Raw genomic sequence first — 25,302 nt, 5'->3', positions numbered from 1 at the left:
GACACGCCGTTCATTTAAAAAGTTGTGTGGGTGCGCTGTGCGTGTGCTTGGAAGCCATGTTGCAAGTGACGTTACTTACGTCACAAAGTGACGTCACCACGTCAGTACGGAGCATGTGCAGAAAGAACGCAACCAGACACCATTCCGCTTCCCTGTTTACATGATATAATTTTACTTCTAATCGGTTTGGGAAAAGGAATATTCCACCCCTGTGAATCGGAATGAAATTCCATTCGGTTTGGGCCTGTTCATTCCGAATGAGGTGTTTACATGGAACACATTTATTCGGTTTGAACAAATATTCCGATTGTAATTGGAATATTTGGCTCCATGTAAACGTGGCAAATGAGTGAGAGGGTCGTGCAGCGCATACATTAATTGCGTTAAATATATTAACGTGACACAAATTTTAATAAACTTATTGCCGCCGTTATCGGGATATTTTTGATAACCCTACCTTAAGCCTAAACTAAAGACTCTGGATGACTGTAACATATTATGTCTGTAACGTTAAATACAATTAGAAAACGATTTAATTAAAATATTATGTATATATATATTAAAAAAGGGCATGGCCGATATTTTTTTGCCGATTCCGATACTTTGAAAATGACGTGATCGGACTCGATCGGGATGCAGATCGATCAGGACATCTCTATTAACAACCTTTAATACTTTAGGGCAAGTGATTATTTTTGGTCATTAAAAAGTAAACTTAAATACTGTATCTCTTATTTTTATCCATGGACCTATCGCAAAGCCCCGCCTCCTTGTTAAACTCTGTCAACCCAAGGCTCTGTCAAATTCTCTCCGTGAGTGAACGAACAATTTATGGATGATGGTGGGAGTTCAGATTTCTGAATTTGCACTACCACTGCTGGCAACACCCCAGGATTGCAGTCTGCAGTGGAGCGGTATGTTAAACTCTACAGAGATGAGACCATTATTATAATCGGAGCAAAATGCGACCACTCGCAACTTAAAAACGACAAAACCCAGAGGCCAAATATCTATCTGGCTACAATGTTACCTACTTGGTAACGTTATGTCAGGTTTTCTGTCAGATTTTTTTCCCGAAGCTTTTGTGGCAATGAATAAGCAGTCTTGTACATTCAGTGGGATTCTCAATATTATGCAGAGGGGCTAAATAAACAACTTACTTCATAAACATATTGTCATGGAATGTGGGCAGGCAGGTGGTGTGTGGACCCAAGTGCAGGGAAATTGAGGTGAGGCAGAAAAGGTGGTGCAATAATGTTTTAATTAATGCCAAAAAAAAAAAAAAAAAAAAGTACCAACAAAACGATCGGGGAATCCAAAAACTATTAGCAAACAAACGTCAGGCTAACAAATCAACTTACTTTTGGAGCAGGACGAGGAAAACGAGGAACTGGCAAAAACGCTGACATGAACGTGGCCATGCAATGTCGCAACAAGACTCAACAAAAACAGGGAGCTTATATAGACACAGACACGGGGTAACGAGTCAATGAGGAACAGGTCGATGACACAGGAGAATGCAGATTGGAGGATACACTAGGACAGGGTTCACTAAATCCGGACCTCGGTGCCACTTTTCCTGTCGTGTTTTCCATGTCTCCCTCCTCCAAAACACCTGAACCAAAATAATCAGGATCATTATCAGGCTTCTGGAGAGGTTGCTGATGACATAATCATTTGATTCAGGTGTGTTAGGGGAGAGAGACGTGGAAAACTCGACAGGAAAAGTGGCACAGAGGTCCGGATTTAGTGAACCCTGCACTAGGAGCAGTTACAACAGGTGAAAGCAATGGGCAATCCCACGGACAAAAAGAAAAAAATGTTTGGTTTCCATCACTTTACAAAAAAACATGACATCTTAAGAAATTGACAAGGCAGATAATAGTTGAAAAAAAAGCAAAAAACATTCCAACTGGATTACTGTAAGGCTCTGTAACATGTCAGAAAACCGTCAACACTTTTGATCATTTTATTCTCCGAATATAAACACTGTTATGTTAACCAAGGTTTCGGAATGATTCGGATTTTGGTTGCTCATCATGGCCCAAGTAAACTGCAAAACATTACATTGTATTATAGACTAAATCATATCAGGCAATACAATGAAATCCAGGCCGAAATGGAAACTATGTGACAAACAATCCACTGTTAATACAAAAAAACAGCAGAAGGGTTTTCCTTTCACAGCACATGCTTACATCCAGTCAGTCACACTGTGCTGGAGTAGCTCTCTGCTGTACAGACTGAATGCTACCTGGTCATTTCATCAGATGGGAAACAGCACGTTCTGACTGCGCCCATATATCAGGTCCAAATGAGATGTCAGGGGTCAACTGCAGCACAGCACATCGCCCTTTCTCCAAAGGCTGCCTATTTGTCACCACAAATGAGGAAAACAGCATCCTCTGGGGTCCTTGACACACACAAGCACGCACACGCGCAGACACACACAATCAGACACACTAATTAGGCAGCCCACACATGGCTGAGCGTGTGTTATAACACACTTATGCACATGCACACTACCATTAGGCTTCAGAGCGAATTTATGAAAGGCAAATTTCTTATACTGTATATCTGTAAATCCTTTTGAATGTCATATAGACATTAAAGTGCCGGTTTAAGATTTTTGGCCAGTGTATGCTTTAAAAACAGCCAATAAAAAGCCACAACAATATACAGAAGTCAAATGCCAAACAGTGGCGCCACCAGGGGGTGGCCAGGGGTGGCCACGGCCACCCCTATAAATTAGTTGGCCACCCCACTGGCCACCCCGCTTGCCAGTAAATCGTTAGATTGTTGTAGCATCAGTTATGCATTTCATCCCAAATGAATGCATTTATTTAGTTTTGTTAAATGTGGGGCTGTCAAATTTATCACGTTAACGGGCGGTAATTAATTTTTTAAAATTAATCACGTGAAAATACTTATCGCAATTAACACATTCGCGGTACGACTCATTCTCGCATTGCCGCAAACAGCCTACAATGGCGCCATTTACTTATATACAGAGATAAGAAGCAGAGTGGAGTAGATACAAGCATTCATTGGGGCCCTGCTTTTTAATTGGCAAAAGCTTTGTCATCTCTCCCACAGCAACTATAAATATTGTGGGAAGCGACGTGGGGAAGAATGACAGGAGTTGATCTTTTTCTTAACACCCTGTAGTGTACTCAACGCAGAGAAGATATAGCATTTGCAGCCACCACACACAGTCATGGTTGCACCACTTCCCTTCATGCATTTGGGCAGAACAGTTAAGTCGCTACAGTATCATTTACTGAAAGCTCAACAAATACACTAGATGGCAATATTTAGTCACAATATACAAACTCACATTTATCCTTTAAGAATTATAAGTCTTTCTATTCGTGGATCCCTTTCACAGAAAGAGTGTTAATGAAGTTAATGCCATCTTGTGAATTTATTGTTATAATAAACAAATACAGTACTTATGTACAGTATGTTGAATGGATACGTATATCCGTCTTATCTTTCCATTCCAACAATAATTTACAGAAAAATATGGCATATTTTAGAGATGGTTTGAATTGCGATTAATTACGATTAATTAATTTTTAAGCTGTGATTAACTCGATTAAAATTTTTATTCGTTTGACAGTTCTAGTCTAATGTACACCTTATGCCTAATATATACATAACACAACAAAACAGAATTGTTGTGAAACTCAAAATGTTGACTGGACAGTTATGGACTATGCACATTAAATCATTAGTAACATCTAATATTAGACAATATATATCAGTAGCCGTGTCCTTAAGTCTTTCTGATAGTTTTCCCCTGACCTTTTTACTGCAATAATATAATGAAAACCTGAAATTATGGCTTTTAGTTTTGGCCACCCCAAGATTTTAAGTGGCCCCATCTGGCCACCCCAATGAAAAATTTCTGGAGGCGCCACTGATGCCAAATTCCAGATGATGGGGAACTATTGTAATGATTTGACTGGCACAGCAGCAAATATGCACATTAACTATTCTGCAAAATATACATTCTAAATCCAACTTGAGAAGTAGGACTTCAACCAAATACGCAGGCTTCTGTATTTAACGTTCAATGGATTTTGCCAGTAGATATTTTCTCTTAAATGCTACGAAATCAGTTTAACCCTTTCACTGCCAGCCCAGATCACTACAGTGGACATGTATTCAAATTAGTGTTGCACCGATACCATTTTTTGGCCCCGATACCGATACCTGGCTGTGCAGTATTGGCCGATACACGATACCATACCGATACCACCCCGATTATATAATTTTTTTCCCTTTTTTTTTCCCCCAAAGAGCTACATAATTGGATGTGAAATCATTGCTATCAAGGCTTTGTCAGGCTGTTGCTTACCTTTGCAAAATAGGAAAAAGACTAGTACAAAGTATAATACTAGCCCAACAGTAAGAAAGTACAAATAAGTTCATAATAATAAACTCTGAATGAACTGAGTAAACTTTTTTTAAACCTCTCAAAGGCCAAACAGTGCAACTTTCATGAAATTATTGTCACATTCTGCTGCTGGTTAGATTGTGTTTTGTTGCTGGGCTGTTAGTGGGGGCGTTCCTGACGTCGCACCTGAATCCAATGCGGGCTCATCAACGCAGCATTTAAGCACGGGTGAGCTCAGAGAAGGCTGCCGAGATATTTGCTTTGCTGATCGCCATTTGACATCTCGCACTATAGTCTCGCTACATTTGCTTGTTACGCCCCTGCATTGGGTTTTTTCTGTTAGTGTGCTGCACTCGTTTGTAACCTCTACCCTGTGCAGGTATTTGAGTGTTTTTATTTTGGCTTTTTGGCTCGCTGCCTATCGTCTTAGTTAATCTTCGAGTTTTTAGTATTGAGCTCCGTCGACCTGCTGTCACGGACTCCTTTTGTTATTTCTACTATCCCGCGATCGCGTGTTATTTTTTGTTTGCAATCATAAACCCTTGTACTTATCCCCCGCTTGTTGTCCGCTTCGAGGTCCAACCTTGTTTCCGCATTTGCGGACGCTCACAATTATAAGGAATAATAATTGACCACAGCATCCCGTCTCTCTATTAGCCTCGTTTTTTCGGGAGGGGGTGGGTCCCTTATTTCTATTTCTGAAAGGTGGCAACCCTACTTTGGAAACACTTCCCAAATTACTGTAGCATTTCTTTCATTAAAAGACAGTAAAAGTAAAGTAGACGAAGTGAACTGACCAGAGATAGTTGCTCCGGTCCAGCGCCCTGCTTCCTCTGGATAGCAGTCCTGCTCTTGCAGGTTCAAACTCGTTGTGTTCGTTCGCGTTTCGTCTTCAAATGTTTTATCAGGTTCGAGGTATTGAAACTGACCGATTTAATTCCACATCTCGAAACTTTCAGGCCGCAAATCTTGCATGCAGCCATTGATTTTAATTGACGGGATTTCTATTTTGAAATATTTCCCGACCGCCGCCATGCTGCCATATCGGCCATGTTATTGGTCAGAAGTGGCTATTGGCCCGTTCTCATTGGTCTGGAGCAGGCCAATAGCGATAGCTGTTTGGTGTTCACGTGTCATCACACAAGACAGAGACAAAGTGTAGTGAGCGCCAGGAGAAAAAAAAAAGGCTGCGGTCAAATGTTATAATAATGGACCGGTAAATGGTATCGGCGCCGTCTTTGTTGGTACTCGCCGATACCGATACCACCATTTTGGGCCGGATCGGCGCCCCCTGCCGATAATAGTATCGGTATCGGTGCATCTTTAATTCAAATGCAATGGATGCCCAATCCACTTCAACTGGGAGGGGCTGGAAGCTACCTCCCAGTAAAAAGGATTTTACGTCTATTGCCGTCAATCGCCACATGGGTGTGTGGTATACTAGGGCGTGGGTTTGCATAGGGACGTAGGGACATAACTGGGGTGTGACAAAATATCAAAATGGTGATCTATTGTGATACTTTGTATCACAAAAGGGTATCGATATGCTCCTGCCAAGAATCGAGCTATCGTTTTAAAAAGGTTTCAATGTCTTAAAAATAAAAAGGAACCAACAAGTTGCTACCAAAATCTTCCACCATAATAGTGTCTCAGTTAACTCTAAAGGCCGAGTTATACTTCCGCATCAGACCTACGCCGTCAAGGAAGAATCGAGTTACGACCCTACGCCGTAGGCTTACGCGCGCCTCTCGAATTTTCTAACCTTCGCGTCACCTAGACATGTATGACGTGACGAAAACGGACTGTGATTGGTCCGCTCAGACTGTTGTTTCCGGTTTACTGCGAAAACACCGCCATTGTAGAATAGAATCAAACATTATTTTCTACACGCAAAAATGCACCAAGCCGACGGGAGTATCATCGAAGAGCAAGTCTCTTCAAGACATTATTATTGTGATTGCCAAATGACAAGGTCGGCGATCGGAAAAAAAAAATGGAAGAACCACCGAGACGTGGGTGTTCGGAATCGAGTGGCCACACGAAGCGGTGACCCAGTCGGCCAAAAACTGCCAACTTTTTATCACTTTATGTCGTATTTTTGGTTGGTGCACTTCATCATTTACTGTGTACATATGTTTCAAGTATATGAAGAATAAAGCACAGATTTGGTGTCAAAAGAGTTGTTTTGATCTTTAATTTTCAATAACAGACAGTTCACACACACAATACATCATCACTGATTGAGAGTGCCTCGGTGCTTTTTATGATAACCTTAAAATCAAGCCTCCCAACGCAGTTTGGGAAGTTCCCTAGACGCCAGAAATCTGCTATGGCTTCCCACTGGCTGGTTGTAGGACACGGCAAACAAATCAGGCTGGAGGGCTTTGCAGACCTTGAACGCAGTGCTCGACGCCAGTTTGAAGCTAGCCGCCACAGCTAGCTCTCTCCACCCGAGTCTAAAACTCTCTGTGCGGCATCAAAAGTCGGCCAGACCGCCTCGAAACCGTCTTCTGCATCACCTGCCCGTCAACATTTGTATGTTCAATATTTATTCAGTGTTGATGAGCAGAATATTTACTTTCAAGAGTTCCATCTTGCATTGTTTATTTTTTCTCCGACTAGCGGAAGTAAACAAGCATGCCCCAAAACCGTACAAACATAACGCCACATCCCTCTAGTGGCTTGAAGGTGAATTACAGAGCAACGAGTTCCCTCACCGCAGAATTATCGAATGTCGAATGACGCCGTAGTCGCTACGCCGTCACCGCAACGCGGGAGTATAACTCAGGCTTAAGGCTGCATTGACGGTACGCGACGCCGATTCCATTTAGACTGGGAACATTTGTTCATTCGAAACCAGAGCATTCACAGTCATTCTGTCCGATTTTCAGGGCATAAACAGGTCATTTCCTGTTGAATTTGAGTCACTGCCTATTCATTTGGGTGTTTCCCAGGTCACTTCCTGTTTATTTTGAGTTACAGAACAGAATAATAATTAAAAATAATAAAATACCCCAAAATCAACAGGAAGTAACTGAAAATCAACAGTTAAATGACCTTAAATAGCCCAAAATTACCTCATTGCCTGGCATTGGCTGCCACTGACGGCCATAGACGCTCAATCCCTTTGAAGTGGGAGGGATGGCAGCGAATGAACATTCGTTCATTCGCTGCCACCCTCCCAGTTCAAATGGATTGGACGTCTACAAGTGATAAACTCCTTCCACTTCACAGCAGATGTTTTTCTGTTCATTAGTTGTTTGTAGAATATTCTACAATGATTTCCTGACCAATGTATCGATAATCGTTGTATCGCCATATCGTCAGATCATCGTTATCATGAGCATTGTATCGCAAATTATATTGTATCGTGAGGTACCAGAGGTTCCCACTCCTAAACATAACACTATCAACTTTTCAAGATGCTCATATTGTTCCCACCAACCTTTAAGCAAATTATTTGCATTATATGATGAGTTCAGTTATATAGGTAATTTAGATTGTCTTCCCATATTTTGTTAGAATAGAATAGACCCTACTATTATTAGGTCAATTATTTTCCTTATGTTGACTTACATCTACCCCTTTTCACTTGCTGAATGTGCCGGTCCATTTTTCCCCGTTAAATGCACTTTTGATTGCCGGATAACTTGACCCCACACTCACACGCACACAGCCTCGACACAGACAAGATGTAGACAACATGCTACCTTTGAAGAGGAGGGATATTAGAGAAGGTTTTTTAGCGGCCAGCAGCAGTCACTGTACGTAATGTAAATAACATCAATGCTAAGGAGGTGGGGAACACACCACTAATTTTGCTACTAAAAGTCCGACCTGCATCAGAGTTAGCATAACATTAAATTGTGAACTTGCAAATCGGCAAAACTCTAGCAAAAAGCTGCTTAGAGAGAAGTGTCCTCCTGTATGTGTTTTTTACTGTTAACGTTGATTAAAATGTAAGAAAAGAAATGGACCTATTACCCCCTTCTCCCCAATTTTTATTTATATTTTATTTGTTAATTATTGATTTGTTGTTTATTTGTTGAGTTTGGCTGTGCTTGTGGACAAAAGCAGAATTTTTTTACCTGAAGAAAGGCTCCATTTTAATTTATTTTTTATTATTCCCTGACCAAGTTTTTTCCAGTTCGATTTAATTTATGTACAGTATGTAGACAGGCAATGTTGAGTGGTCTTAAGACAAATGTTTATTTTTGCATTCCTGGATAGTTAAGAGATTATTAACAAGTTTGTATTTATTGTGTATGTTAATATAATTTATGTTCAAATATTGCAACTTAAATTTACTAATAAAATCCAGACATTTATTCTGGAAGTTTTCCAAATGTTTCTGTAGTAGTTTTTGAAAACAAGTTTGAATCGAATGGTTTATCACCTGACGCAATTCACATTAAAGTTAGTATAAGTCAATATAGATTTATTTTGCATTGATCATTAAGCCCATCAATCAATTAGGTTCATATTCGTGAGAAAAGTAGCCCTGACCTCCGTTCACCCAATCTCTTTGGTCATATATGTGTCTATCCTCGGCAAAAAGTGTACCGTATTTTTCGGACTACAAGTCGCACCTGAGTATAAGTCGCACCAGCCATAAAAGGCCCAATGAAGAGGGAAAAAAACATATATAAGTCGCACCGGAGTATAAGTCGCATTTTGGGAGAAATTTACTTGACAAAATCCAACACATAGAACAGATATGTCATCTTGAAAGGCAATTTAATATAAAAATACATTAGAGAACAACATGCTGAATAAGTGTACAGTGTATGAACAACGAAATGCGAATATACTGTCCTCACCAGGATGTTACGGCTCGGTCCTGGCTATACAGCGAGCTAAACTCCCAAATGCCGATGCTGGACGTCTGTATAATTTGCTGAATCAATTTCATCCTTGATACCAAACAGGTTCGCATCAATGTAAATAAATGATAATTAGGTGCTATTAAAGCACAAACGGTTAGCATGCATTCGCTAGCATTAGCACATCGTTCAAACAACCACACAACTGGCTCTAAGTAACCGATCGCGGGTGGAAAACACACAACAACAGAAAAGATGATCCACACAGGCGTTGCCTCTGTATTTTACAAGCATAAGCAATGAACGTAGGTTTGCAGCCGTCTCTCTCTCTCTCTCTCTCTCTCTCTCTCTCTCGCCCACTCACTCAGTGACGCCGCGTAGCTGTCAGTCTTCTTCTGGCGTGTGAGTGCTCCTCTTCGCGTAAACAAGTGCGAGTGCGCCCCCACGTGGGCGTGAAAGTGCCACAAACTAAAAGCATGCATTTCAATATAAAAAAAGTCAATAATACAGTTTAACACACATAGACAAAGGCAGAACACGAACGTGGCCATAGCTATTAAGAGTTATTTAGATAACTATAGCATAAAGAACATGCTAACAAGTTTACAAAACCATCAGTGTCACTCCAAAATAACATGTGAAATGATATCATAATGTGTTAATAATTTCACACATAAGTCGCTCCTGAGTATAAGTCGCACCCCCAGCCAAACTATGAAAAAAACTGCGACATATAGTCCGAAAAATATGGTACATGCAAGTTATGCAGTTATATATTCTCCCAACCAATGTTGAGACCAAACCTAAGCCATTGGTGGTATACACCCTTTTTTATGTCGTTTACAGAAAATGCAGCTGTTCTCCTACCCTAGTGTTTACTTCCAGCTTCTGTTGTTTGCGACCAGGTTGCACGTACGATACAACAGCTATATTTTTGTTTCTTTTGGCATTATCATTATACCTCTTGATGATTATTTTTTTGCTTTGTGTAATAAATAAACATATCCTAAAAATTTGACATTTTTCACCGAAAATCATTCAGACTGAATGATACACGCATGGAAGCGCGTATGGGGATTATCTCCCACTTTGACGATGCACCTATAAACACGTTGTATGTCTGCTATAAAATGACACTATGGTAGATTTGACGGTGTTAGCATCAAGATCTTAAGACAGATTGAGCATTTAAACATGCAATATAAATAGCCCCATATCAGCAGTGGTCTTTCCTGGCAGGGACACTGAGCTTCTGCATGCATCATAGCAAAACCTTTGATGTGCAGAACCATTTTGCATGCTGCTGATCCCTTTCCTCTCTCTCTTCTTTACACACACATAAAAAATCACACACGCAGAACGCCAGAGCTGAGGTAGATGTCCAAGTTATCTAATGCTTTCTGTGTATGTTGTGCTGCCAGACTCTGTCTGGTTTGAACCAGTTCCTAATGAAGAAACATCCAGGATGCGAAATCAAACATGTAAAACCCACAAACTGGATGAAAGGCTAAACAGCTTCTGTTAATGTAGCCATCATAACAGTCTAATGTATCATCTCAACTAATTTTGGAATGAGATGCTGAATATTACTTCAACGACTTATGAAGTATTTGTTTGGCGCTCAAGAAAACTGAATTATCTATTTCATGAGTTGCTACTCTTACATCAAAAGTTCCTTTTCAGAAGACTCAAACAGACATTGAGAGCCCTATTTTTGTGCCCTGTGCAAATTTAGACCAACACTCTGATGAGCCAAGTAAAGAGGCATTTCAGACCATGTTTTAGTCATTTGGTGGATATGCGCCACCGTTTGCCTTACAAAGACTGGCAGGAAGTTTTGCTGTATCGCAGAAGTGTCCAAACGTTTTTCTCCAAGGGCCGCTTTCAGAAAAAAACAAAATATTCACGGGCTAACTTAAGATCCTTCCACTTTCATATGTTAAAAATGGAATTGGAATCGGGTACAAAAAAAAAAAAAAGATGGTGTTTTTAAAATGTGTCTATTTTTAGGTATTAACTCATTGGCAGCGATAGATGTCCAATCTCATTTGACTTGGGGGGCAAGCAGCGATTAAAAGTCAATGGCAGTTTAACACGATCGATTACCAAATACAAAAAAAATCAAGGGCAATAAGTACATTGCAAGATATTATCAAAAGGGTGTTTTATATTTTGGGTGGTCACTGTCTTATATTTAAAGGTGCCCAATGTAGGCTTGATGGCCAAAAGTGGTACTGCAACTAGATTAAAATACTGTTAACCTCAAAAGCCCTCCCCCTTCGGGTTGCCAGATTACTGTTTCACATTGGACAGCGTTCATAAAAGGAACTTAAGTGGCAAGCGACCAGTCCTCTGCAGAAGTTATCTCTTATTTTTAATTTTCATGCAGGATGTTTTCAATGTAATAATGATGACATTTAGTAATGACGATTAAAAAAGCCGTGATATGAGGTCCAAGTTCGTTTATGTCACCATGACTGAAGTGAAGGAGGGCTAATTTTCTATATGTATAATCACACTGGCAAATAAATACTGTACAGTGGTATAAAAGCCATCTGGACCTTTTGGAATTTCTCACATTTCTGCATAAAAGCACCATCAAATGTGATCCGGGTCAAAATCAAACAGATGAAAAAGCAGTGCCTGCTTTAACTAAAACAACCCAAACATTTATGAGTTTTCATATTTTAATGAGGACAGTATGCAAACAATGTCAGAAGGGGGAAAAATAAGTAAGTAACCCAACACATTTAATATTTTGTGCCTCCTACCCTTTGGCAGCAATAACTTCAAGATGATGCTTCCTGTAGCTGCAGATCAGTCTAGCACATTGATCAGGACTAATCTTGGCCCATTCTTTTCTTCAAAACTGCTGTAGTTCAGTCAGATTCCAGGGATGTTTGGCATGAATCGATGTCTTTAGGTTATGCCACAGCATCTCAATAGGGTTCAAGTCTGGACTTTGACTTGGCCACGCCAGAACGTGTATTTTGTTCTTCTGAAACCATGTTTTGCATCATTGTCTTGTTGCAGCATCCATCCTCTTTTTAGCTTCAACTGTCTGACAGACGGCCTCAAGTTTTCCTGCAAAACATCCTGATAAACTTTTGAATTCATTCTTTCATTAATGATTGCAAGTTGTTCAGGCCCTGAGGGAGCAAAGCAGCCCCAAATCATGATACTCCCTCCACCATGCTTCATGGTAGGGTTGAGTTGTTGATGTTGGTGAGCTGTACCATTTTTCATCCACACATGAAGTATGCTACTCCTGAACAATTCAACTTTGGTTTCATCAGTCCACAAAATATTTTGCCAAAACGTCTGTGGAGTGTCCAAGTGCCTTTTTGCGAGCATTAAACGAGCAACAATGTTTTCGTTTTTGTTTTTTTGTTTTTATAGACAGCAGTGGCTTCCTCTGTCGAGTCCTCCCATGAACACCATTCTTGGCCATAGTTATACATATAGTTGATGTGTGCACAAAGATATTGGACTGTGCCAGTGATTTCTGTAAGTCTTTAGCAGTCACTCTAGGGTGCTTTTTTATCTCTCTGATAGGCCTGAACGATATATCGTTTAAACATCGCCATCGCGATGTGCACATGTGCAATAGTCCCATCGCAAGGACGTGCGATAGTTTTATTTTTTTTAATCCACAAATGTATGTTGCTCCATGCTTTCTCTGTCCTGAGCTGATCGCTTTAGTGACACTCACACAACCTCCCTCTCCCCCTCCCTTCCTCTCCTAGGTCTTTGTTCCTCTGCGCACTTGCTTATTAAAGTTAACGATGGTTGTGTTTGATCTTGCCACAGAGGCGAACTTCAGTCACACCGCATCTTTCAGTCGTCGTTTAACTTGTTAAGCACGTGTTGCATGAAGGAAGCGTGCGCTGGAATGAATGTGTGTGCGTGGAAACGTTGGGGACAGCCGGTGTTCTGACGAATGGGTATGCTTGGTACACCTGTTGTGTTGTGTCCTGGAAATAAACACTAGAAGTGATTCTGCAGCCAAGGTAGATAAACAGAAGCATTAAATAAAGCAAAGCATTTTTCTACTACAGTACATTATTCTTGTTTAAAAATGATTCGATGATCTGTACGTGGTACATGATTGGAAAGCTTAAAATCTCAACTTTCTGGGGGAAGAAAAAATTTTAACAGGAGGGCATTTAAAAAAAAAAAAAAAGAAATGTTTTTTAAACAGCAAAACCCTAGCTGGAGGTGAGAGCATGCGAGAGCAGAATTACAGACACCATGACTTTAACAAGATATTATCGCGTACTTATCTTTTTTCGATCCAAAAACTCCATGTCGCATGTATCACTGAGTGTCAAGACACAGCTGTGACTGGCCGCAGCTGGATTATTTCATTTTTTTTAATGGGTGAAACATGGTACTATAACAGGGGTCGCAATGCAGAAATCGCAGACATCAAGGAGTGGTCGAGATTTTCTTTTTCATATATTTACCCTTTTAAACGTTTTTTTTTCCCCCAAATTTGTCTTTTTTTCCGGATAAGGTATTTATCATCTAACATAGCAGGGGAAATGCGACAGTAACAAAAAAATACAATTTAGCGAAAGTTATGAGGTAGATATCCGTGACTTTTTTACAGACGCCATATTTTTCATTGTGACGTAATTTGTTTAAAAATTTAAAATATGCAAGTGAATCATTTTTTAAAGTTAGCCATATACATTTTTTAAAGCATATTTTAGGGGGAACATTTTGAAAAAAACATGTCTAATATATGTATAATATGTATCTTTTTCCAATGCAAAAAAAATATATATTTTTTTTTTAATATCGCAATATAATATCGCAATATATTGCAACCCCCCAAAAAATCGCAGCAATAGTTTTTTCCAATATCGTTCAGGCCTACTCTCTGAGTATTCTGCACTGAACTCTTGGCATCATCTTTAGTGGACGGCCACTCCTTAGGAGAGAAGCAACAGTGCCAAAGTCTCTCCATTTGTAGACAACTTTTCTGACTGTCGATTTCTGAACATCCAGCATTTTAGAGATTTTTGCAGCTTTATACAAATCAACAATCCTTGATCGCAGGTCTTCAGAAAGCTCGTTTGACCGAGCCATGATGCACATCAGACAATGCTTCCCATCAAGATAATTTTTACTTTAATTTTTTTCTTTTTTTTTAACTTCATACCACTAATCAGTGATTGGACACACACCTGACTTAAATTGTTTAGTAAAAATTGGTGTCAATTACTCTTTGAGCAAGATAGTGTAAAGCGCTTTGAGCACCTTGAAAGGTGGAAAAGCGCTATATAAGTATAACACCATTTACCGTTTAAGTCTTCTTAGGCAGAGGGTTCACTCACTTATTTTTCCCCCTTCTGTCATTGTTTGCATGCTATCCTCATTAAAATATGAAAACATAAATGTTTGGGTGGTTTTAGTTAAAGCAGACACTGTTTTTACATCTGTGTGATTTTGACAAAGATCAAATCACATGTGATGATGATTTTATACAGAAATTTGAGAAATTCCAAAAGGTTCAGATACTTTTTCATACCTTTGTTTATAATTTGGTAATGGATTGACAGCATCCTCAAAGACAGTTTAATTGCTCCATCCATTTTAACTTCAATTACCGACAAAACAAACACTCGACCGGCAAAACACCTGTCAATGGAGCCACATGCTAGATAGAGTAACACAACCACGCCAAATGAATGCATATCCTTGTTTTGCCTCTCTTGTTGTCTTGAATCCTGAGATTAGTATCGACATTTTCTTTTTTGCTTTTTGCTTGAGTGGTAGACATAATTCAGACTGTTTGTCAAATTTGACGTAGCCTTTCAGGGCGTACAGAGCGGCAACCCGGACGAAGACTAGTAACTGGTCTCCTGATTGGCTGAAGATGAACACGGAAGCAAAACAGGAACAAATTTGCGACGCATAAATCATCTTATAAAATGGGAAAATCTCCGCTAAAACATTAAGATGTTTTAGAAGTAAGTATTTCCAAAAAACATGTTTCTTTAATGTCTATTGAAATATGACCGATTTATGAAAAACTGAAGTGCAAATCCTACATTGTGCACCTTCAATTTTTTCCCCCCAATAATCTGCCTCCTTAGTTAGATAGGAATTCCCCTAACTTTGTGAATTTCAAGTACACGTTCATTTTAAGTAGTAGGGAATTAGTATTCAGAGGTATTATGAGCTATAAAACCTCTCCACTGTGTTTTGGGATGTGATTAGAACAGTCCAGTGGGAGGATCCAGCTGTTATCTCATCACATTTAAACCAGCTCACTTTACTTCTCCAATCGCTTCATAATACCTCTCAGACTCAAACCAGTGATCTTAGTTATTAGTTCGATATAGTAAGTCTCTCTCTAGGGCCCATATCTCTCACCTCACTCCATTGTTGTCTATCTATCTATGTCTATGTATGTAAGTTTTTGTCATGGATGATTTAGGTGTATGTAGTTGTGCTCTTTCTTGATGATGTTTCTAATCGTAGGGAGAGGGATTGTAAGGCTTTAGCCAATTAAAACAAGTCTCCTAAGGCAGCCAAAATTCTTTCTACTCATTTTACGCTGCCTTTTAGCTTTATATATATAGGTAAAACGGCGCCATTACAGATTGAACGCAACAATGCATGAGTGGGCCGTGCAGCGTATGCATTAATTGCGTTAAATATTTTAACGTGATAAATTTTTTTTTAAAAATTGATTACCGCCGTTAACGGGATAAATTTGCTAACCCTACCTTAAGCCTAAAGACTCTAGATGAGTGTAACATATTATGTCTGTGACATTAAATACAATTAGAAAACGATTTATTTAAAAAAATATACAGTATATATATTTAAAAAAGGCATGTCCGATATTTTTTTGCAGATTCCGATACTTTGAAAATGACGTGATCGGACCCGATCGATCGGGATGCCGATCACGTCAAAAAAAAAAAAAAGTTAGCATTTCATAGCATTCAAACCAGTGGACTTTTTCTATGTAAAGTTAGCCAACTATTCTTTTGTTTTATATGGATCTTCATGTGGCGTACAATTCGTCAAAGACTTACGTCACTGGCATCACTGGACCGGACGTACACAACTGAAAACTGTTGTCGTACAACGAATAAAAATGTACAGTATGATAATTAAAATTAACAATCCAGGGCAACATATTTGTAAAGTCAGTCACTCCATTTTTTGTGGTGTTCTTCATGGCTACGATTAGTATTTTGTTTTCTTTTTATTTAAACGGATAAACATTATTTGTAGTTTCCAGTATAACAAGAGTTATATGCATTTGCCTCTGCCAGGCTACAAAGAAGCAGTCGCCTCCTTCGAAAAGATGAAAAGCTCAAACCAGCCTCATGAATAACCTTAAACGAAAATCAGGACGGCAGCTTAGAGACAATGTATTCATCTAAAGGTGATGAAAGCATTACATGCTACTTTTACAGCACCAGGATGCCAATGAAGATTAGTCCCTAGCTTGTTTATTAATGTGAATCGTGTCTATGCTCAAAAGCCCAGATCTAAGCAAATCCATCATACTGAGAGGCAGCTAAACCTTTACCAGACATACTGATACCAGCAAACAGTTCTTTCACGTTCAAGCACATACACAATGACACACAGTCTTGTTAGCATTCTCTTCTGTATCCCACCTGCTGACACTGCTATTGATTACACTAGGGGATCTGAATGACCCTGCACAGTCAGAAAGCACCATAAATGCATGGTTTCTTCTTCAGTTGATAGGCTGGCCCTGGAGAGTTTTAGAGGTTCTTCAAGCAGGGAAACAACAACTTAGTTGGTACCCAACAAAATAATGACATAAAAACATTCAAGGAAAAAAAATATTTGTGCATGAAAGGGATAAAATAAAATTCTTAACCTCAAACATGGAGGTAATGGTTTTATTTTATTGAATAAAAAAATCTCACGCATCTTACAAAATCTCACATATTTGAGTTCAACTAATGAAAAATATTTTTTTCACATAAAGCCTCCTTTGGGGGCAACTATTAAATGGGTAATAAGGAATTACATATTTGCCATAATTTGGTGTAATTTAACCCTTCATTACACACAGCCAGAGTGTGACAAAATGATCGAATCTAGTGGTCTATAATAACCAGGGACATTCAGCAGGACCAATAATGAAAGCAATGAATTACATTTCATAATTGCTTTTTGCGGAGCCATAACTGTAATCTAAATGCTTCGCCGCATATTTCCCCTACTATATTTTTCCTGAATACAAAAATGGGATATTTTATTGTGAGGAAGAAATTCACATTTGTAGACACCTATTGTCAGAGGCATAAGTGGATCATTCCGCTGTCTGAAAACAAAATTAATTGTATGTGTGATGGGAATGGAAAGCTTTTTCTGTGCTGGAGTGACTTGCTAAGGTCAAAGGAGAAAATCATTTTGTGAAAGGCAAAGACTACACTCCAAGAAATTCACATGCACTATTTTAACTTTTAAATAGGTGTTTTTCATTGTATTTACACATTAGTCTTGTGTTTTTACACATTACTCAACACATTGTTGTATTTATCATGGAGGAAAGTGAATTAAAACACTTACAGTATACAAAAGCATTGCTTAACCCTTAGATGCATAGGTGGGTCAAAAATGACCTGGTGAGGTTGTTTTCTTGAAATATCTTCGGATTGAAAAATTGTTATCAATTCATATTCCAGGTATTCCTCAAAAAACATGTTTTTGATATAATGCCATTCAAATATTTGATGAACTTTTTGAACGATTTAAGTAATTGTCATTTTTGTATTACTACCCAAAGCTTCAGTGCTCCGGATTGACTGCGGACCATCTCCGGCGTGCCGGTGTTGTTGACGTGTGGGCGCTCCCGTCAGGGGTGGCCTTTCACGCAGGGCGGCTATTTTTCGGCACAACACCGGATATTTACAACGAAGTCCGCCAAAACATTGTTACTGACTTGGCTGCTACGATCAACCTCACTTTGACAATGGACAGCTGACATGATGAACACTGAGTGGCAAATTAAGAGCGCTGTGCTTCAAACTCGTCCTGTTTATGAAAGTCGATTGTCAAATGCTGGTGTTGTGCGGTAATGAGCAGACGTGACTGTGGCGTTTGCTAACTTTTTTATGCACGCACACACTAGATATCATGAAATAGCAAACTAGATGTGCTACGTCCCGTGCCATTGGCTACATGAGCCCAGAGTGATTATGGGACACGGAGTCCATATACTACATCCATGAATTATAAACCACCATGACTGAATGGAAGTTAAGAAGGCCAAATCAATCCATACCAGTGACTATAGATAATGCTGCAAATATTGTTAATTCAGTACGTGACACAGATGGATTCGGACCCCAAATAGGATGTCTTGCTCATGTAGTAAACCTAGCTGCTAAGAGAGCTGTAGCAATCAACAGTGTGCCCCGCCTCACTTTACAAACAGTAAAGATTGTTCTCAGCACTTTTATACAAAATTTCTTCGGATCAGTAAGAAGTAAGCACACAAATATTATGCACTAAAATGCATGTTAATATGATGTCGATTTATTTTTTTGCTCGTTAGCAAAAAAAAAATTTTTTAAACGAAACAAAAAATATATATATTTTTTTTTCCAGAGCATTAAATGTATTGAATCGGATCGAAAATCGTGTCCCCTGTAACGAAAATCATACTGAACTGTGACTTAGCTGTATCATTGCATCCCTATGGAACACCATAGCAAAAGCTATGAGGGGAAACGTTTTCATTTGCTTAAATGCTTAAGTTATTAAGTGCAATTTTATCTTTTTTTCTTGAAAAACACATTTTATCTATTCTGTGTTTCTGTGCGGTATTAATATTGTTGTATTTTACTTAAGAGGCATGGTCTATTGTTTTTAGTTATGATTTCTTAAAAAGTATTTTTGAATTTAAGAGTAAATATTTCTCGCGTTTGAATGGGTGTACTTGATCTTAATATATATACTGTATTCTCACTGTGTTATTGTAAATTGGTTTTTAAAAAAATGGGGGGCGCAATAATATCGCATATCGCAATAATTTATGAGATAAATTATCGCACACTAAAATTTGTTATCGCGACAGGCCTAGTGTACAGCAAAATCTGTGGAGTTGATTTTATGGTATAAATTATTTTTGAGTTGAATGGTGTTAATTTGGGCTTTGTTTTAGCTCTTAGCAGTCTTAAGATCGCTCTTGGAGCAGTGTCAATTAAGTGAGGTAAACAAAGACATCCCTGACAGAGTTATGTAAATGTACTAGCAGAGTTAATCAGCCACACGCAATTTAAGTGCACCTTTCAGAAAAAAACGACTAAGTCGTGTTGTCTGTAAATAGGTGGAGTGTGTTTGGTTGAAAAAACACATACCGTATTTTTCGGCCTATAAGTCGCACCTGTATATAAGTCGCACCAGCCATAAAATGCCCAACGAAGAGGGAAAAAAAACATATATAAGTTGCACCGGAGTATAAGTGGCATTTTGGGGGGAAATTTACTTGATAAAATCCAACACATACAACAGATATGTCATCTTGAAAGACAATTTAAAATAAAAATACAATAGAAAACATGCTGAATAAGTGTACAGTATGTTAATGTTACATGATGCATGAACAACGAAATGCGAACATGGCCGTTATGTTATAACTAGGGCTGTCAAACGATTAACATTTTTAATCGAGTTAATTACAGCTTAAAAATTAATTAATCGTAATTAATCGCAATTAATCGCAATTCAAACCATCTATAAAATATGCCATATTTTTCTGTATATATATTCTGTAAAATAAATTGTTGGAATGGAAAGATAAGACACAAGACGGATATATACATTCAATATACGGTACATAAGGACTGTAGTGGGCATTTCACTCTACTGTAATTTAAATCTGTCTATGCTGTCCTCACTCCGAAGCGTCTACTTTTTCCAAAGCTAGACAGCTAGTGAACGATGCCTTAATAATCAGACTTCTTCCTTTTTCATCTGATTTATTAATAAAATGGCCTCAAACCATTGTCCTCTTTAGACCGTCGTAAAACTACAAAAAAAAAAAAAAATACACAAGCATTGCATTAGCAACAACGTTAGCTTAGCATGCTATACAGGTTCACTAAACATAAACAAAAAGCGTCTAATACAAAAAATATAACATTTCGCTTACTAACATAATATGTACATTCTTTACAAAAACCATACTTACGGACAAATCTTGTCCAAGAATCATATAAGCACAACATTACAACGTAGGCGTCAGCCCGAGACTTCGTGCAGCCATATTGAACTGGCAAGAAAACAACAAATCATGTCGCAAAGCGACCACAAAAGTTCGCTGTTAAACAGCACAAAAAGCCTTGCTGTAAAACCTACCAAAAGGCAGAATACTGTCTGAGCGGGACATGTGCGTTAATTGCGTCAAATATTTTAACGTGATTAATTTAAAAAATTAATTACCGCGTGTTAGCGTGATAATTTTGACAGCCCTAGTTATAACGTAACATAGCTATTAAGAGTTATTCAGATAACTATAGCATAAAGAACATGCTAACAAGTTTACCAAACCATCAGTGTCACTCCAAAACACCAAAATAACATGTGAAATCATATAATAATGTGTTAATAATTTCACACATAAGTCGCTCCAGAGTATAACTCGCACCCCCAGCCAAACTATGAACAGTCTGACTTATAGTCCGAAAAATACGGTAATAGTGAGCCTAACTTCAGTGCTTACTTAAGAGATGCAAAGTCCCTCTGTTACCTCAGCGCAACAGTAGGTTACAATTGCCAGTTAGGCCCATGTTCTGCACTAGGGTCCACCACTCATCCAGAATGTTAACAACATCACAATGAATATTTCAAATTTACACTAATATTGTAAGAAAACAAAAGGTGGTTACACATTTTGCATGTAAAGGTTTGAATATGAATTGTTTAACTTATTCAAATAGTTTATTAAGTCTTACTGAAATGAAAAATGCCTAAATGATTTAACGACATTACTTAATAGTGCATTGCGGTGACGGCGAAGCGACTACGGTGTCAATGGGCATTCGATAGTTCTGCGGCAAGGGAACGCGTTGCTCTGTAATTCATCGCCAAGCCACTAGAGGGGTGTGGCGTTGTGTTTGTACGGTTTTGGGGGAGTCTTGTCAACATCCTCTAGTTTTCCTCCAGTTAAACAACAATGCCACATTGCCAACGGAGAAAAAAAATTGCCAACGGAGATAAAACGCTTCAATGTGGATCTTCAGCTCATCAACATTGAACAACAAATGTTGATCATACAAATGTTGAGACTCTTGCGACACAGAAGACTGTTGATGCCGCACAGAGACTTCTAGCCTCGGGTAGAAGCCAACAAGCTGTGGCGGCTAGCTTCCAACTGGCGTCGAACACTGTGTCCAGCGTTTTGTCCGAGCTCTGCAAAGAATTGTGGATAGCCCTCCAGCCCGATTTTTTTGCCGTGTCCTACAACAAGCCAGTGGGAAGCCATAGCAGATTTCTGGCGGCTATGGAACTTCCAAAACTGCGTTGGAAGCCTTGATGGTAAACACGTTCAAAAAGCATCGAGGCACTCTCAATCAGTAAGGATGTATTAAGTGTGTGAACTGTCTTGCTGAAAATTAAACATCAAAACACCTCTTTTGACACGGAACTTGTGCTTCATTTTTCATATATTTGAAGTGAGACATGTAAATAAGTCACACTCACTGCAAACATATGTACACAATAAATGATGAAGTCCACCAACCAAAAATACAACATAAAGTGATAAAAAGTTGGCAGTTTTTGGCCGACTGGGTCACCGCTTCGTGTGGCCCATTCGCTTCCGAACACACACATAGATGTCTCGGTGGTTCTTCCATTTTTTATGCAATCATTGGCTGACCTCTAGCCCTGTATTTTCAGCAATCTCCTCCCACAAATTGCTTGCCATTTGGCAATCTTTATATTGTCTTGACGAGACATTGTAGAAATTGTCGTACTTGCTCTTCGTTAATACTCTCGTCGGCTTGGTCTATTTTTGCGTGTAGCAAAATAATGTTTGACAATGACGGTGATTTGGCGCTGAACCGGAAACAACAGTCTGAGCGGACCAATCACAGTCCATTTGCACCACGTCGCCATGCGTTGACGCCGCACAAGTCAGAAACTTGTGGAGGAACCCGAAAGGCTACAGCAGAAATAAATCGGGTGTGCCTTGACGGCGCACGTCTGACGCAGAAGCATAACTCGGCCTTAAGACTGCAACAACTAATCGATTAAATCGGTCAAAATCGATTAATAAATTAGTTGCCAACGAATTTGATAATCATTTATTGCCGGCAGCTATGAGAAGTCTCGTTTGGGGAGAGAGAGACTTCACTGCTGCACTTCGGTTTAGTTGCTGAATCAATAACTTTACAAAATGTTGAGAGTAGGAATGGGAACCTCTTGGTACCTCACGATGCGATACGATTTGCGATACAAAGCTCACGATAACGAGGATCTGATGATATGGCGATACAACGATTATCTATACATTGGTCAGGAAATAATTCTAGGATATTCTACAAACAACTAACAAACAGAAAAATAAGCTTCTTCTGTGAATTGGAAAGAGCTAATCAATAGTAGACGTCCAAACCATTTGAAAACCATCCTTCCCACTTCAAACGGATTGAACTTCTATGGCCGTCAGTAGCAGCCAATGCCAGGCAATGATTAATTGAAGTAATTTGGGGCCATTTAAGTTCATTTACCTGTTGATTTTCAGTTACTTCCTGTTGATTATGGGGTATTTTATGGGTCACTTCTTGTTTATTTTTAGTTACAGAAAATGAAGTGACCTGGGAATCACCCAAATGAATAGGCAGTGACTCAAACTCAACAGAAAATGACCTGTAAATGCCCTAAAATCAACAGCAAGTGACCTGTAAATGCCCTGAAAATCGAAAAGAATGACTGAATTCTCTGGTTTCGAATCAACGAACGTTCCCAGTCTAAATGGATTGGGTGTCGAGCACCGTTAATGCAGCCTTAGAGTTAACAGACACTATTATGGTAGAAGATTTTGGTAGCAACCTGTTGGTTCCTTTTTATTTATTTATTTTTTAGACACTGACACCTATTTAAAACGATATCTAGATTCTTGCCAGGAGCATATCAATAACCTTTTGGGATACAAATCATTACGATATATCACCATTCGACATTTTGTAACACCCCTAGTCGAGAGATAGCGATTGTCTTTTGTGTTGTTAGATCCAGTCTGCCTGTGAGAGGTGAGTAAATTAAGCCAGTTGTATTGTTTGTATTCTTCGTTGATGAACGTTACTACTTAGCTCGGAGCGCTGAGCTAGTTTGCGATCATGCTAATCAGTGTCTTAAGTGTCCGTTTGTGTTGTGTTCTGGAGAAGCATATTAGCACTTAAGTTATTGTTCGATAGTAAAGTTGTTTCATTTCTTTTTATAAAGAAACCACACACATAAACCCATTCATGTAACAGTTTAGAGTCTCATTTGAACACAAGCTCCCATTCAAACTGTACATTGTCATACGAGAGAGTGCTTTGAAATTGGATTTGGATTACCGTATTGGCCCGAATATAAGACGGTGTTTTTTGCATTGAAATAACACTGAAAAAGAGTGGGGTCGTCTTATATTCACGATCTAGACATTATACCCATTCACGACTCTAGATGGCACCAGATATCATTGAAGCGATGTTCTGTCATGACAGATCTCAGCTACCCTCCCCATTCACGACGCAAGATGGCGCCAGATATCATATAAGCGATGTTCTGTCATGACAGATCTCAGCTACTCTCAAGTTTAACCAGTTTGCATTCATTTATTGCAATGTTTTTCCTTATTCAGATTTGTTTCAAGACTACAGTTACAGTTAGACTTCACTTTGATGGTTAATGCAGTTATTACAATTTTGTTGGTTTATCACAATAGAATTATTTACATTTAAAAAACCAAAAGCCATTCATTTACGAATGTGATTGCACTTTCGTTTACATATTTAAATGTTCAGATATCAAGATTTGGATGAGGCAAAATAACATGCTTTTTCTCTCAAATATATTGTTATAAACATTTGTTTTGGATGTACTGTAATTATTTTCTGTATAAAAATGAATTTGGTGTTCAAAAAGTATTTTTTCAAACTTAAGTTTTGAAAAAGAGGGGGTTGTCTTATAATCAGGGCCGTCTTATATTTGGGCCAATACAATATATTTGTGAACAACTTTTTGATCAAGAAAATTGATATAATACAGTCTGCCTCCTCCTTATTCGATTTTGTTGTTAGGTTTGTTTAAACAAAATAAATGAGTAATTGAAACAATTTATATCAGCAATTTGCCCACAAGAAAAAAAAAAGTCAATCAGCAGCACTTTTTGTATTTCAACGAACAAGACTTTTGTCTTTGTTGTAAAAAAAAAAAAAAAAATCCATTGAACAGGATTTTTATTTTTCATATTAACAAAAAAAATAAGCAAATAAAAGTATATTGTTAGGTTAAAAATTTTTGAAAAATATATTTGGTTTTCTTCAATGGGGGAAAAAGTTCAGGAGTTTCACCTCCTTCAGCCATCGTGTAGCACAGCTGACTCACTGACACTGAGCAACAACCAATGGGGGAGGGTTAAGGTAGGGATTTCTCCATGCATTTTTGGAACATAAACAATAGCTAATACCTTAGGGACAGTATGATGGAAAATGTTTGCCGTTTTGAAAGCTTGACGTTTTTATACCATGGTATACCTTGAAACCGGTAATCGATATATGTCTAGGTACAAGTGAATTTTTTTTTTTTTTTTTTTTTTTTTTTTGCGGTCCCCACCAGACAACCGGCCAAGCAGCTGGCAGAAAACTGAAAGCACAGGAACAAAGATTTGAACCCTAACCTCTGGAAGACTGATACAACCTGCTTACCACTACAGTCCACTTTTCTACTCCGTGTCACAACCCACATTTCAAAGTACACAATCATAGTAAAAATACATTTACGCTAGTTTATTTAATCAATACAATGATCTCTAACAAGCAATGCTTCAGAAAGGCTAATATAACCCTTAAAAAA

The 25,302-nt window shown here is 38.6% G+C and overlaps 1 protein-coding gene across 1 annotated transcript in view; it reads right to left on the bottom strand.

The window, feature by feature from the left end:
• rbfox1 (RNA binding fox-1 homolog 1) overlaps window positions 1-25,302 on the bottom strand; it is a 286,556-nt gene that overhangs the window by 260,829 nt on the left and 425 nt on the right. The window lies entirely within an intron of this gene.

This window comes from Corythoichthys intestinalis, chromosome 16, assembly GCF_030265065.1.
Source record: "Corythoichthys intestinalis isolate RoL2023-P3 chromosome 16, ASM3026506v1, whole genome shotgun sequence".
NCBI classification, from domain to species: Eukaryota; Metazoa; Chordata; class Actinopteri; order Syngnathiformes; family Syngnathidae; genus Corythoichthys; species Corythoichthys intestinalis.
Note: the sequence above shows the minus strand (reverse complement) of the source record. Positions and strands in the feature narration are given on the sequence as shown.